We start from the raw sequence: 14,844 nt of genomic DNA, 5'->3' as shown, positions 1-14,844 counted from the left end.
CTCCCTGGCTGGGTGAGGGGCTGCCCGGCTGAGCCGCTTCCGCTGGGCTCAGGGGGGCAGCTGACCCGCGCCGCCGCCAGCAGCATTCCTGCGCCGTGACTCAGCGCAGATAGCGAGCCGCGGCCGGCGGGCGGGCGGCCACCACCCCAGCGGGAAGGGCATGGGGCTGCGTGGCGGAGCCGCGGGCGCACGGAGCAGTTCCTCTGCCGGGCGCCGGCTGCCGGGCGCGGCGCGGCTCGCAGCTCCTATTTGCATGCTCGGGCTGTGAATGGCGTTGCCGGCCGGCCGGCCCCTGGCACGGGGGCGGAGTCTGCGCTGCCTGCTCTGGGCGAGTTTGCGAGCGGGGGCCCCTTAGCCGCACCGGGGCGGCCCGATCGCTGGATCTGTCGCTCGCTGCTGGGCGGGCCCCGCGCGGAGCCGAGACGGCTGCCCGGTGAGTGTGGCTGCCCGGCGCTGGGGCCCGGGCGGGGGCCGGCGCTGGGGGCCGGGCGGGCGCCGCCGCGGGGGAGCGGCCCCGGGGCGCTCGGATGGGGGCAGGGGGTGCGGCCGCGGGCCGGCCGCTGGGCCCAGGCAGGGAGAGGCGCTTTGGCACGGCGGCAGCCCCGGACCCAGCTTCGCCGGGCGGGCAGCCGCTCGGGCGCTGGGCTTGGTGCTGCCCCGAGGAGCCGCCTGAGCCCGGCTCCAGCGAGGGCAGCGCTCGCCACCGCCGCCCCTCGGCCTGGCGCGCACGTGAGCTGCGGGCCCCGCCGCCGGCCACCTGCCGGGAGGGCGGCCCGAGGCGGCGCCGCGCCCCGCCCAGGAGCCCCCGGCTGGCGGGTTCCCTGGGGGTTGTGCGGGGTAGGCGGCTGCTGACGGGCCCCGCGCCCCCGGGTGGGGCGAGCTCCCTCAGGACTGAGCTCCGGCTTGGCTCGGCCTAGAGGCCGGAGTCTCCTGGGTCGCTGAGGGATTGGGCGCTCCCGTCCGCGGGGTGCGGTGCATGCTGCCCGGGCTGGGGGACGGGACGGGGCTGGGCGACGAGCGGTGATGTACGTGTGAGTTTGTAACCCCAAAGGCCGGGCCCGAGAGCCAGAGTCGAGTTACTGCCGCCAAACCGTTACTGATCCGACAGAGTGAGAAGGCAGTTGAGCCCACCGCTCTTTGTAACCTAAAACCGGGTAAACAGCTTGGGCTGGGACCTGGTGCGCTGAGAGCGGAGCCTGATCTCTAGCAGGCCCAGGGTCTGTCCAGCCACACTGTCTGGAGATGGAAATTCAATGGCAGATACTTGTTGCAGGCATCCAGTCTGGCTGCATTTCCTCTTGGGCCCTGGGGATGATCCCAGAGTAAAGTGAGGTGATGGTGGAGCAAATTCCGTGTGGAAAGCACTGACTGGAGCAGGATGCTGGGGGAAGTGAATTCAGGCACTAAGGCCCTTGGCTACTTGCTGTGGGAGTGGGAACCACGCTTGGGAATGCTGGAGTTTGCAGTTGCACTAAGGCTGCAGACCTGCTTCTGGGTGCTGCCAGTAATGTTCTTCTATTTGGAATTTGGCCTGGTTAAAGGAGGGGATGTGTGACAATTCCAGGACATGTTCACAATTGTGTGTGGCTCAATGGGGAAATCTCAACAGAGTCTATACTGAGACGTGCACATCCCCCAAATAGTTTTGGTGGGATTAGTCCAGTGCATCTCCCTTAGCTGGCAAGAGCCCCTGGTGGACACTAGTGGGAGAGACGGCAGACAACCCCTGTTCCCAGGAATGCCTCAGTGTAGCTGTGAGCAAGCCTGGACTCTGCACACTTGGGCTGGAGTTTAGTGTCTGTCCTGCTTAGTAACTCATGGGTATGTTGTGGGCTTTCAAGGCAGGTGATCAGCAGGCAGCAGCCTGGCTCTGGGCTAAGACATCCTCCCTTCAAGAATCTGTCTTATCCTGCAGTGCACACATGCATCCTCAGGACTCTTAACTTTCAGACAGGTTTAGCTCACTGGGTGCGTATTGGGTGCTGCTTGGGCAGAAGCTGGGATAGCTAGGGAGCTTCAGTGGTCCCATTCAGAGGACCTGTTCCCTGCCCACTAGTATGTGGGGGTGTCACAAGGGCAGTCCAGCTCCTCACTCTGCCTCATGCTCAGGAAAGAAAAAGCTCAATCTGCAGCCTTTCTGCTAGCTGCTCTAACACGGCAGCTGAAGATAACTCTTGACACAGGGCTTGATGGAGCACATAGCTTGAAGGACAGAGACCTGAGGCTGCTCTAAGTTACAGTGGGAGCCATTTTGGCCTTTAGCCAGTCCAGGACTGGGGAGGCAGAAAGATGGCTTTGAGTCACCCCCTCATCCTGTTCTCCTCGGGGTAGCAAGTGTAAACTCAGCCCAGCTGAGGATGGAGTCCAAGATCTTCAGATGGATCTTGGATTCAGGAAGAAATGTGTTTGGACCCGAATGCAGCCTGGCTGCTAGGATGGCAGCCTTGAGGAGTCCTTGGCTATTGATAATATTCTCAGAGTCACTGAAAAGTGACAGGTTTCAGAGTAACAGCCGTGTTAGTCTGTATTCGCAAAAAGAAAAGGAGTACTTGTGGCACCTTAGAGACTAACCAATTTATTTGAGCATGAGCTTTCGTGAGCTACAGCTCACTTCATCAGATGTATACCGTGGAAACTGCAGCAGACTTTATATATACACAGAGAATATGAAACAATACCTCCTCCCACCCCACTGTCCTGCTGGTAATAGCTTATCTAAAGTAATCGTCAGGCCATGAAAAGTGAGTGAGACAGGCCCCATGAGCTCACTAGTCCAGTCCTGGCGCTGTTTCTCTCCACAGATTGCAGACAGTATCATTGAGATGAGAATATTTTCATGCTACTGGCACTCTACACAAATGGGGCACGCATATTGAGTGCAGTTAGCTAAGTCCCCTAGATGGCATGCTCGTGGCCTTGGAACATGGGAGTCATGAGAAATTAATTTGCACTAGCCTGCCTGATTCCAGTGAAGGGCAAAATAAACAGTGTGGGGCAGAATCCATGGCATGCTAACGTCTCCCATTAGGCAGAACAATCTCCAAAGTAAGTCTGAGTAGTCAAGCAAAGGGACCTCCAGCCTTTCCTTGGGGAGCAGACTCCACAGCTTGATATTTCTCCGTGTCAGGGAGTTTCCCTGATATCCAGTCTGAAGGTTCATACTCCCATTACAGCTGGTTGTTCCCTGTGCATAATCCTAAATAATTCTTCCCCTTCTTTGGTATCTACTTCCTTCATGCTCATGGAGACTGTAGCTACTCTACCCTCCCTGCCCCAGCATACAAGTGGGGCCTTCTATATTTATTAGGGCTGTCAAGCGATTAAAAAATATTAGTCGCGATTAATTGCGCGATTAAAAAAAACTAATTGCGATTAAACAATAATAAAATACTATTTATATTTTTATATGTATCTATTTTTAATACTATTTATATTTATATTATATTTGTGGATGTTTTCCACATTTTCAAATATATTGATTTCTATTACAACACAGAATACAAAGTGTACAGTGCTCACTTTACTTATTATGAATATTTGCACTGTAAAAATAAAAGAAATAGTATTTTTCAATTCACTTAATACAAGTACTGTAGTGCAATTTCTTTATCATGAAAGTGCAACTTACAAATGTAGAATTATGTACAAAAAATACCTGCATTCAAAAATGAAACAATGGAAAACTTTAGAGCCTATGAGTCCACTCAGTCTACTTCAGCCAATCGCTCAGACAAACAAGTTTGTTTATGTTTTCAGGAGATAATGCTGCCTGTTTCTTGTTTACAACGTCACCTAAAAGTGAGAACAGGCGTTCACATGGCATCGTTGTAGCTGGCGTTGCAAGGTATTTACGTGCCAGATGCGCTAAATATTCATATGTCCCTTCATGCTTCAATCATCATTCCAGAGGACATGCATCCATGCTGATGATGGGTTCTGCTCAATAATGATCCAAAGCAGTGCAGACCAATGCATGTTCATTTTCATCATCTGAGTCAGATGCAACCAGCAGAAGGCTGATTTTCTTTTTTGGTGGTTCAGGTTCTGTAGTTTCTGCATCAGAATATTGCTCTTTTAAGACTTCTGAAAGCGTGCTCCACACCACATCCCTCTCAGATTTTGGAAGGCACTTCAAATTCTTAAATCTTGAGTCAAGTGCTGTAGCTATCTTTAGAAATCTCACATTGGTACTTTCTTTGCATTTTGTCAAATCTGCAGTGAAAGTGTTCTTATAATGAATAATGTGCTGGGTCATCATCCGAGACTGCTATAACATGAAATATATGGCAAAGTGAGGGTAAAAAACAGAGCAGGAGACATATAGGAGTTCAGTCACAAATTTAATTAATGCATTATATTTTTAACAAGCGTCGTCAGCATGGAAGCATGTCCTCTGGAATGGTGGCCAAAGCATGAAGAGGCATACAATTTTTTTTAGCATATCTGGCACGTAAATACCTTGCAATGCCAGCTACAAAAGTGCCATGTGAATGTCTGTTCTCAGTTTCAGGTGACGTAAATAAGAAGTGGGCAGCATTATCCCCCTGTAAATGTAACCAAACTTGTTTGTCTTAGCGATTTGGCTGAACAAGAAGTAAGACTGAGTGGACTTGTAGGCTCTGAAGTTTTACATTGTTTTGTTTTTGAGTGCAGTTATATAATCAAAAAAACTTACATTTGTAAGTTGCACTTTCACGATAAAGAGATTGCACTATAGTACTTGTATGAGGTGAATTGAAAAATACTATTTCTTTATCATTTTTACAGTGTAAATATTTGTAATAAAAATAATATAAAGTGAGCACTTTACACTTTGTATTGTGTGTTGTAACTGACATCTATATGTTTGACAATGTAGAAAAACATCCAAAATATTTAATAAATTTCAATTGGTATTCTATTGTTTAACAGTGCAATTAAAACTGCGATTAATCACAATTAATTTTTTGGAGTTAATCGTGTGAGTTAACGGCGATTAATTGACAGCCCTGATATTTATTGGCTTATTTTTTTCTTTACATCGTGTGAAGTATATGAGTGTTGCTGTACAAATGAGTACTGGCCAGGGCCAAGAAGACCAGGGGCATTCCCAATACAAGCCTTGGCACTGGCTGCTGATTCCCCAGCCAGTTTGCACTGCTTAGTGCTGGTGTACACAGAGTAGATCAGGGATGTCTCCAGGGCAAGCAGGAAGTTGATTCCTTTCTTCCTGTTTTTGTCCCCATGGCTGCTAATTTCCTCTGGGAGGAAAGAGCTGCATTTCTGCAGTAAAGGAAAAAATATCCATATGTGATGGACAGGGAACAAAATGTGACGCAGGGAGGTGAAGTCTCTTCTGAACTAAGCATGGGCAAGAAAAGGATAGATTGTTGTGACTCCTATAACATTACCTGTGTGGTAGAACCCCTCTTACCCATGGCACCAGCCCCCAGAAATTTAGCACCTCTGCCCCAACCAGAGATGGCACCACACTCACCGAAAGTGAGCAGTCACCCCAGACTGGCCATGACAACACATCCATAGAAAGTGAGCTGGGAATAGAACTCAGGTTGCTTGAGTCCTAGTCCAATACCCTATAACACACTGTCTCTAGCTGCTCTAACTTATGGTGGCCTGTCTCAGGCTAATTGTGAGCTACTGGGCAGCCCAGAATCCTTTAGGGCTTGCTCCCAGCACACCGCCTACATTGTAGCCTGCAAAGGGGCAGCATAGGATGACTTGCAAAGCCTATATACTCCGCCTGGGCTGGGGGAATTTTTCCTTGGCCCCTTGCATCACCCTTTTAATGCCAGTGTGCCGCAGCATGTAGCTGCCCTGTAGAGTTTGGAGTGGGGGACAGAATCTCCCTCATCCTGGTTCTGCTGTAGTTCCCTCAAAGGGCAGTTGCTCTTGCACATGACCACGTATTAGTGGCGCGATCTTCTTGGTGAGCTTCTGTAGACGAAGGCTGAGCAGGAGGTCAGTGCTGTGCAATGATGAGTGAAAAGCAGCGCCTACACAGCTAGTCCTGCTCTGGGACTTTGCTTGGGAAGCTTTTTAAAGCAATACACTTGCAAGAAATTTGAATACAAACTGGCTTTTCTGGTTTCATGTATAGCTGGGAGCTGCCCAGATCTCAGGAATGTCTCGCTCTGTGCAGGGCAGGCCCATAATTGGGGCCAATTGCTGCTGGATACAGGGCAGAGCATTGGTTATGTGTGGAGCATGCACCAATTCCCCAACGTGTACGTCCATTCCACGCCTTGGTCCTGAGAGTTATGGGCCACAGACATGGCGCCTCAGTCATAGTCTCTCATCCTCTCTGAAGGGATTACTTCTACCTTGCTACCTTCAGAGGGAGAACAGACTCTTCCCGACTGGCTGATGTTTCTCCCTTGTGCACAGAAGGAGATAGTGGTACTGTCATAAAGAGACCCCAGAGGGTGGGGCCTCGCTTGTCCTCCATGTGCACTAGTGAGGGGTCATGTCCACCCCACCAAGGGGTAATTGCATCCTATTAGGGTATTAGGAGTTAACCCCAGCAGTAACCAGCATTGAGAGGGAATAAACTCCAATAGGGTTAGTGGGAGTTATCCACTGTCCCTATCTGTGGGGGTATTAGACCCTATAGTATTGGTTGGCATTTCTCCCCTGCATTAAGATATTGAGTTGTAGGGCCCTGGTCACTTTAGAGCATTTAGGGGCCCCTTCCAGCTGATTTGTTCTACTCTGGCAACTGAAAGCTGATATAATTGGATGTTGGTGTAAAGAATCACTTTCCTGGCTCTTGATGAGGGGAGCATTTTTTCACTGAGGGGAACAGGGTGTGGCTAGAGTGCTGCTGCTCTCCAGCATGCCCCAGCTTCCAGATTAACTCAAAGGGACCACTAGCTGGGCGCACCTTAAAGCAGCCCTGAAGCTGCTCTAAATTGTGCCAAGGACTGGATTGACCCCATGATTAGGAAGCTGCAAGGATGACGTTCATCCACTTTTATGTCCCACCCATCTCATTGTGTCAGGCACAGCTGAGGATTTGAGGGGGTCTTGTTACCATATTTTCAAACACAGTTAGACTAAGACATGGGAAGAACCTTTTGCCTATTGCAAACCCTCTGGCATCTGTGTTAAACACAGAGCTGAACTTGTCAGGGACTGGCTGAGTTAAGTGCTCCCTGCGAATGCAGCATGACAGACCGTGCTAACACCATGGTAGCTTCATCCTTACTTGAAAACACTTGGCGTGCAGAGTCCTGTGGTGTTAACTGGAATCAGGTTCAACCGGAGCTTTCATACTCCTGGTAGGGTCCCCCTTGGCGAGCACGTCTGAGGCAAGGCTCCTGACTAACTGCAGTCCAAACTTCACAAGATCCCAATGGTGGATCAGGGGCATATAGAGGACCTTTGAGAACTCTGTGGCTGTGAAGGCTGATGAGGGCTGCAGAAGGAGGGAGGTCCCTGGTTGCCTTGGATCTCCTTGCCACTGAGTCAGGGTTTTCCTTCTGTCAAGTGTCATGTCACTGCCTGCGTACCAGTTTCCCCACGTTAAAAGATTTCACATGCAGGCCTCTGCCAAAGGGCTCACACCCACACAAAGCCTTGCATCGAAGGGTGGATGGTGGTGAAGACAGGAGTAGTGATTTCTGGGAGTCTTCGGTCACAAATCTGCAAGCAGGTGGCAGCTGTGCGACAGATGAGACAGAAGTGCATTTTAGCAGCAGCGGCTGTGACTGAGCAGGCCTTTTTAGGATCCCCTCTGCTTACCCCAAATGGGGAGGGGGCTAGGAAAGGTGCCCCAAACATAGGCTGTCTCTCACTCTTCTGACTGGATGGTTGCATCCAGTGGGATCACTCAGCTCCGCAGCCGAAATGAGATATAAGAATGAATTTCACCACCTGGAATGTCTGCACCCTTATGGACTCTCTGCACAGCGAATGCCCCAAAAGAACTGCCATAATTGCCAGACTACTGGCAAGACTCAATATTGACATTGCAGCTCTTAGTGAGACCCGCCAGGCCGATGAGGGCCATTTAAGAGGATGAAGGTGGCTACACCTTCTTTTGGAAAGGAAAGCCACCAGAAGAGAGATGCATTCATGGGATTGTCTTTGCCATCAAAAATAAGATTGCCAGTCATCTTTTGGAGATTCCTGTGGGGGGGTCAACGAATGTCTCATGACTCTTCAGCTCAAACTCAGCAACAACCAACATGCCACAGTCATCAGTGCATGCGCCCCAACACTTGATGATGAGAGAGACAACAAGGAGCAATTTTATGGTGCTCTCGATGCCGTTCTCACAGCCACACCTAAGGCAGACAAACTCATCCTCCTGGAAGATTTCAGTGCCAGATGGGACTCCCAACTCTGGAGTGGCACAATAGGCAAAGAAGGGGTGGGAAATGTAAACCCCAATGGTATTCTCCTCCTCAGCAAATGTGTAGAGCATGACCTGCTCATCATAAATACCATCTTTAGGCAGAGTAACAAATTTAAGACCACCTGGAAACATCCTTGGTCCAAACACTGGCACCACCTTGACTATGTTATAGTCAGAGCTCGAGATTATGCCGATGTCTGTATAAAACCAGCCATAAGAGATACGGGTTACTGTTGGACAGACCGTCTATTAGTAAGATCAGTCATGTATGTGCAGCTCCACCACACTGCAAACACACAAAGGCTAAGTGAAAGCGGTACAATGTCAAAGCACTTCAAGACCAAGCCAGCTGCAAGATGTTCCAGCAACACCTCTCTGAGAAACTCTCTAACTTGCCTGATAACATCATTGACGTTCAAGAGCACTGGGATCAACTTAAAAATATCATTCACAGTGCATGTGCTGAAACTATAGGATATTCCACTCATCGGCACCAAGACTGGTTTGATGAAAACAATGAGGAAATCCTAGCGTTAATTCAACAGAAAAGAACTGCATTCTGTAACTGGCAAAACAATTCCTCTAATCAATAAAAACATGAGGCTTGTCACCTGCTCAAAGCCGAAGTCCAAAGGAGGCTACGTGACATCAAAAATAAGAGGTGGTAAGAGAAGGCCTCTGAGATCCAGGGTTTCGTAGACCAGGATGACATGAGAAGGTTCTTTCAAGCAACAAAAGCTATATATGGGCTGAGCTCCAAAGGCCCAACCCCTTATGTTCGTAGGATGGCTCCACCCTTCTCAATGACAATGTGGCCATTAAACAATGCTGGAAGGAGGGCTTTGAAAGCCTACTAAACTGTGAATCCATGGTCTCCGAAGACACCATCAAGTTTATTCCACAATGCTCAGCAACGGAACACCTTGCTGATCCCCCATCTTCTGAGGAAGTCCAATGTGCCATTACTCAGATGAAAAAATCACAAGATACCAGGCCCAGGCGGCATCCCAGCTGAGGTTTTTAAAGCTGGTGGAACAATGCACCAGCACAAACTTTGCAAACTCCTTGACAAAATCTGGACCTGTGAAGAAATTCCACCTGACATTAAGAACGCCAACATTGTTACAATATGCAAGAAAGGGGATAAATCTTTGTGTGGGAACTACAGAGGTATTGCCCTCCTCTCCATCGTAGCGTACATCCTTGCCTGGATCCTACTACATCACCTCCTCCCCCTTGCTGAGGAACTCCTCTCTGAATCACAGTGTGGCTTCAGGCCATCCTGAGGCACAACTGGCATGATCTTCATGGCACGATAGATTCAGGAGAAGTGCAGAGAGCAACATCAGGAACTGTTCATGGCATTCATCAATCTCACCAAGGCCTTTGACTCTATCAATCGTGATGCTCTATGGAAAGTGATGTGTAGGTTTGGCTGTCCACAGAAATTTATTTCCATCATCAGATTATTCCATGGTGGGATGACTGCCACCATTCTATGCAACGGCTCAGAGACCAAACCATTCATCATTTGCACTGGTGTCAAGCAGGTCTATGTCATTGCTCCAACACTCGTCTCCATTTACCCTGCCATGATCCTGATTCTCAGCCATGACCGCCTTCCTGGTGGAATCAGGACTGAGTATTGTATGGATGGTCAACATGTCCTAACAAAATCTAAGATCATGAGAATTGGCATCACTGCTTCAGGTTGCAGATGACTCTGTCGTTCTTGTACACACAGAGGATGACCTGCAAAGTACCCTAAAACTTTTTACAGATGCCTATCACAGCTTGGGTCTCTCTCTCAACATTTGGGGGAAAAACAAGCTACTCTACCAGCCTTCACCTGCACAAACTACTCTTCGTACTCCATAAATCACCATCAGCTGACAACTCCTGGAAAATGTGGGCCATTTTCCATACCTTGGCAGTCACCTCTCCCAAACAGCCAGCATTGACACAGAAATCGAATACAGGATCCGCTGTGCCAGCCCATCCTCTGGAAGACTACTCAAATGAGTCTTCAGTTATAGGGATCTGCAAACAGGCACCAAGATCTTGGTTTACAAGGCAGTTGTCATCCCCACCCTTCTCTATGTGTATGAGACCTGGGTAACCTATAGACAACATCTCAAGCGGCTGGAGTGGTTCCAACAGCGCTGCGGCAGGAGGATTCTCAGGATCAGCTGGGGAGATGGACACACTAATGTCAGCGTTCTCTCTGCAGCCATCACCATCAGTATAGAAGCGCAGGTCATGAAACACCAACTCTGCTGGGCTGGCCACTGTGTCCGTATGCATGACATGCTCCTCCTGAAGCAAGTACTCTTCTCTCAGTTAAGTCAAGGAAGAAGGGTTCACGGGGGGCAGCAGAAGTGCTTCAGACATACTGGAAGTACACCTTAAAAAGGGAGGCAGCAACCCAACAAACTGGGAGGACTCGGTGTGGAACAGAACATGGTGGCACCACACCATACACCAAGCCACAGCTCACTTTGAGGGGAATAGATGTGCTCATGAGGCAGAGAAGCAACAAAAGAGGAAAGAAAGGGCACAACACTCCAGCCAACAACTGTGTCCTTCAAGATTACACCTGTCACTTCTGTGGGAAAATTGGGCTCCTCAGCCACTTAAAAACGCACCAATTAATCCCCTTGGCAGACATCATACTCTCATCGGTCAGACATTCTACTGGCAAAATGCACTCATGAGCAGGGGGTAAGAAAACAGACCACGTGCATCATTGGGACTGGCCCCAGCATCTGTCCCATCCCTGACTGCAGCGTTCACTACTCTCATGGACCAGTCTGGAAGCTCTGGGTGATGGGTGCTGAGTAGTCTGCTGTGCTACCCAACAGCTCTGACTGTTAGGAGCTAAGTCCCAATATCTCAGGAGGCGTTCCTTTCTTTAGGGTCAAGCTTTTGCTCCTGGAGCTGCTCCTTTTAACTCATTCTCCCTTTGTTCCTCTTTCTCACTTTCCTTATTTGCATTTTTTTTTGTTTTTCTGTCTCCTGTCCAAGCCTGTGGCCCAGAGTTGTGCACTTTGCCTCAGCTCTGTTTGCCCCAAGTCTAGGGAGAGGTGCTCTTACTGCCACGATTTGACATGTGTATTGAACATCCAGGGGATCACACCTGAGAATAGCCCTGGTCACTGTGAGTTTGCTGTGTGCTCTCAGCCCTAGATTTCTGAGCACTGAAGAGGAGAGACAGACTGAGTGTGTGTGTGTGTCTCCCTCCCCTCCCTCCCTCCATTAATTCCCATTTAAAGCCATGGGATAGAATGGAGACAGCTTGAGTCTCCTCGTTCAGGTGCTGCTCCAATTTTTGCCCTGCTGGTTGCAGAATCTGGGGTGTAGTACTGCCCTGGCCATGTGCCATTCTACCCTCACTCAGCCCTCTTCCCTCATTCAGTTACCTCTGCCCCGCTGGGGAACCCCCCTCCCTGGCAGTGGAGGCACTTGAACATAGATAGAACTCGGCAAATTGGCAGATAACCGCAGACCATGTTTGCAGATTGTGGGATGGATACGGATCCACATTTTATATCTAGAGCCCTGCAAATCTGTGGATATCCGCTTTATATCCGCAGAACATGTTTGCGGATTGGATGCGGATACAAATTTTGTATCCATGCAGGGCTCTAAGCATAGAGGCCCCTTGCCTGGGCATATTCCTGAGGGCCAAGTATGGTCCTCACACCTAGCCTGTTGCTCTGTTGCTCCAGGTAGCTGGTACAAAGGGGCATTTGGCAGTGCTGAATCAGGAACTGCATTCTCCGGAAATGACCATACTCCCCCTACCATGGGTATTCTATATGAACCCTCAAGTGAAAGCTGTAAGCTAATTCCCCTGTGGCCAGCTTGGCACTAACTCTGGCATTGCACAGCCCTCAGTCAAAATTAGGAGGCAGTTTTCCTCTTAAGACGCCATTGCATAAGAGGCATGTTTGGTGTCTTGGAGGCTTCATGGGACTAGAGACATCTGATGCAAATGTTTTGAGGTGAGCTATGCCACAATGCTCCATGGTGGGCTTTATCACAAGGCAGAAGAAGAAACTTTGTTTAGGGTCCATAGTCCTTTGTCTCTGCATTCCAGCCCCAGGTAATGACTAGCAGTCCTATCATATTCTCCCTGGGGGGCAGGCAGGGCCTGGGGCTAGGTCTTGCTGAGTGTAGCATGATAGGACAGTTTATTCTGGGCTTCATACTAAGCTATAATTAACTGAAGTTTGACCCTCCTTAGACCAGCTGGGTCTCTGCACAATGTGAACACAGTCTGCTTGGTGCAGACTGTCTGATACAGACAACGTGACAAAGCAGCCCACCCAGTTCCCCTTTCCCATCCCACTTGTCCAGCAGAGATGGTGACAGCTTGCAGGGGTCTCTGCCAACACCGTTTGTTACTCTGTGTGGGATCAATCCACAAGCTCACTGGGAAGAGTCAGGGTCGTAGCATCTCTACCTCTGACTCATTTGAATCTCTGTTTTCACCCTATGAAGCAGCCTGCTGTAGGATTTTTCCCTTTGAGAGAGCATCCGTGTCCAGTGGCTGTGGGATCCTACATGGAGAGTGAGCACAGATGCTTCTGTTCTCACAGACCCCAACACTAATCACAGCCTAGGTGAGCTCATCAGTTCCTCCTGATTCTCACAGCCATCCAGCCTCCACCAGCCCACGCTGTGTTCCAGCCCAGCTCCTCTGGCACATGGGAATGCCACAAAATCCTGCACCCAAAGGCTGCATTCCACCTCCCTCACCTTGTCCCAAAGGAAGGGACTGCATTCATTTCCTTGTAGCCGTAAGTCTGCCGAGGGGGATAGCCCTAAGCCCAACCCTATTCCCATCTTGGTAAACCATGCGGGCAGGAACACGTACCCCACATTTTCTCACTGTAAGGAGCTGCTCAGTGCTCGATGTGTGTAACTGTTATTGTGGAGAATCCACAGGTAGAGAAGGAACACTGGATGCTGGCACTTGTGTTTCTGCCGGCCACACCTCCAGGTTAAAGGCTAAGATGTGTGTCTTTAGCTGCAGCCTGTATTGTGTGAGTTGCTGAGCCACACTGCTGTGGTGGAAGCTCTGGGAGCGCATTGTGTCCCTGTCAGGAATAGTCTTCGAGTGCTGCAGGATGAAAGGGGTCACTGCAGTGTCCTTTCCCAGAGTGCAATGACCCCTCTCTCCAAATTCCACATGGCCCAGCCCTGCCCCCATTCTGGGGGTTAGTGCTGGGTGGGTGCTGGCTTGGAGGCATTGTTGTACTTGGAAGCCTAAGTAAAAAAGCTCCTTGCACTCTCTGTCTCCATCCTCATAGCTGAAAAGGACCATTCATTTTGCTTCCGTGGTCAGTTATAGTCAGTAATTCAGAATTAACTTGCTAGCAGGCGGGGCTGACAAATTATTACTAGCTCACAAATTACTAACTAATGTGATTAACTCAAAAAAATTAGTCGCAGTTAATTGCAGTTTTAATCGCACTGTTATACAATAGAATACCAATTGAAATTTATTAAATGTTTTGGATGTTTTTCTACATTTTCACATATATTCTATTCTGTGTTGTAATTGAAATCAAAGTGTATATTATTTTTATTATAAATATTTGCACTGAACTCTAGGGTACAGATGTGGGGACCTGTATGAAAGACCCCCAAGCTTATTCTTACCAGTTTAGGTTAAAAACTTCCTCAAGGTACAAACTTTGCCTTGTCCTTGAACCCTATGCTGCCACCACCAAGCGTGTTAAAGAACAGGGAAAGAGCCCACTTGGAGACGTCTTCCCCCCAAAATATCCACCCAAGCCTTACACCCCCTTTCCTGGGGAAGACTTGATAAAAATCCTCACGAATTTGCATAGGTGAACACAGACCCAAACCCTTGGATCTTAAGAACAATGAAAAGGCAATCAGATTCTTAAAAGAAAAATTTTAATTAAAGAAAAAGTAAAAGCATCACCTCTGTAAACTCAGGATGATAAATACCTTACAGGGTAATCAGATTCAAAACATAGAGAATCCCTTTAAGCTAAACCTCAAGTTACAAAAAGACACAAAAACAGGAATATACATTCCATTCAGCACAACCTATTTTACCAGCCATTTAACAAAAGGAAATCTAACACATTTCTAGCTAGATCACTTACTAACTTAACAGAAGTTCTCCCCTCTCTCCCCCCCCCCCCCCCGCTTTTAAAGTAACTTGTCTCCTCATTGGTCATTTTGACTAGGTGCCAGCGAGGTTATCTTAGCTTCTTAACTCTTTACAGGTGAAGGGGTTTGCTTCTGACCAGGAGGGATTTTATAGTTCTGTATACAGAAACGTGGTTACCCTTCCCTTTATATTTATGACTACCTCATACAAGTACTGTAGTGCAATGTTTGTCGTGAAAGTGCAAGTTACAAATGTAGATTTTCTTTTTACATAACCACTCAAACAAAACAATGTAAAACTTCAGAGCCTACAAGTCCACTCAGTCCTACTTCTTGTT

General features: G+C 48.7%; 1 protein-coding gene across 1 annotated transcript in view; it reads left to right on the top strand.

The window, feature by feature from the left end:
• Positions 1 to 231: 231 nt before the first annotated feature.
• RHBDF1 (rhomboid 5 homolog 1) overlaps positions 232 to 14,844 on the top strand; it is a 107,088-nt gene continuing 92,475 nt past the window's right edge. The window contains exon 1 of the mRNA XM_077828703.1: positions 232 to 433. The gene's annotated coding sequence lies outside the window, so the exon portion shown is untranslated. The remainder of the gene's footprint in view (positions 434 to 14,844) is intronic.

The sequence above is a fragment of the Eretmochelys imbricata genome, chromosome 10 (assembly GCF_965152235.1).
Source record: "Eretmochelys imbricata isolate rEreImb1 chromosome 10, rEreImb1.hap1, whole genome shotgun sequence".
In the NCBI taxonomy this organism is placed as follows: domain Eukaryota; kingdom Metazoa; phylum Chordata; order Testudines; family Cheloniidae; genus Eretmochelys; species Eretmochelys imbricata.
This window is presented reverse-complemented; position numbering and strand designations above follow the sequence as displayed.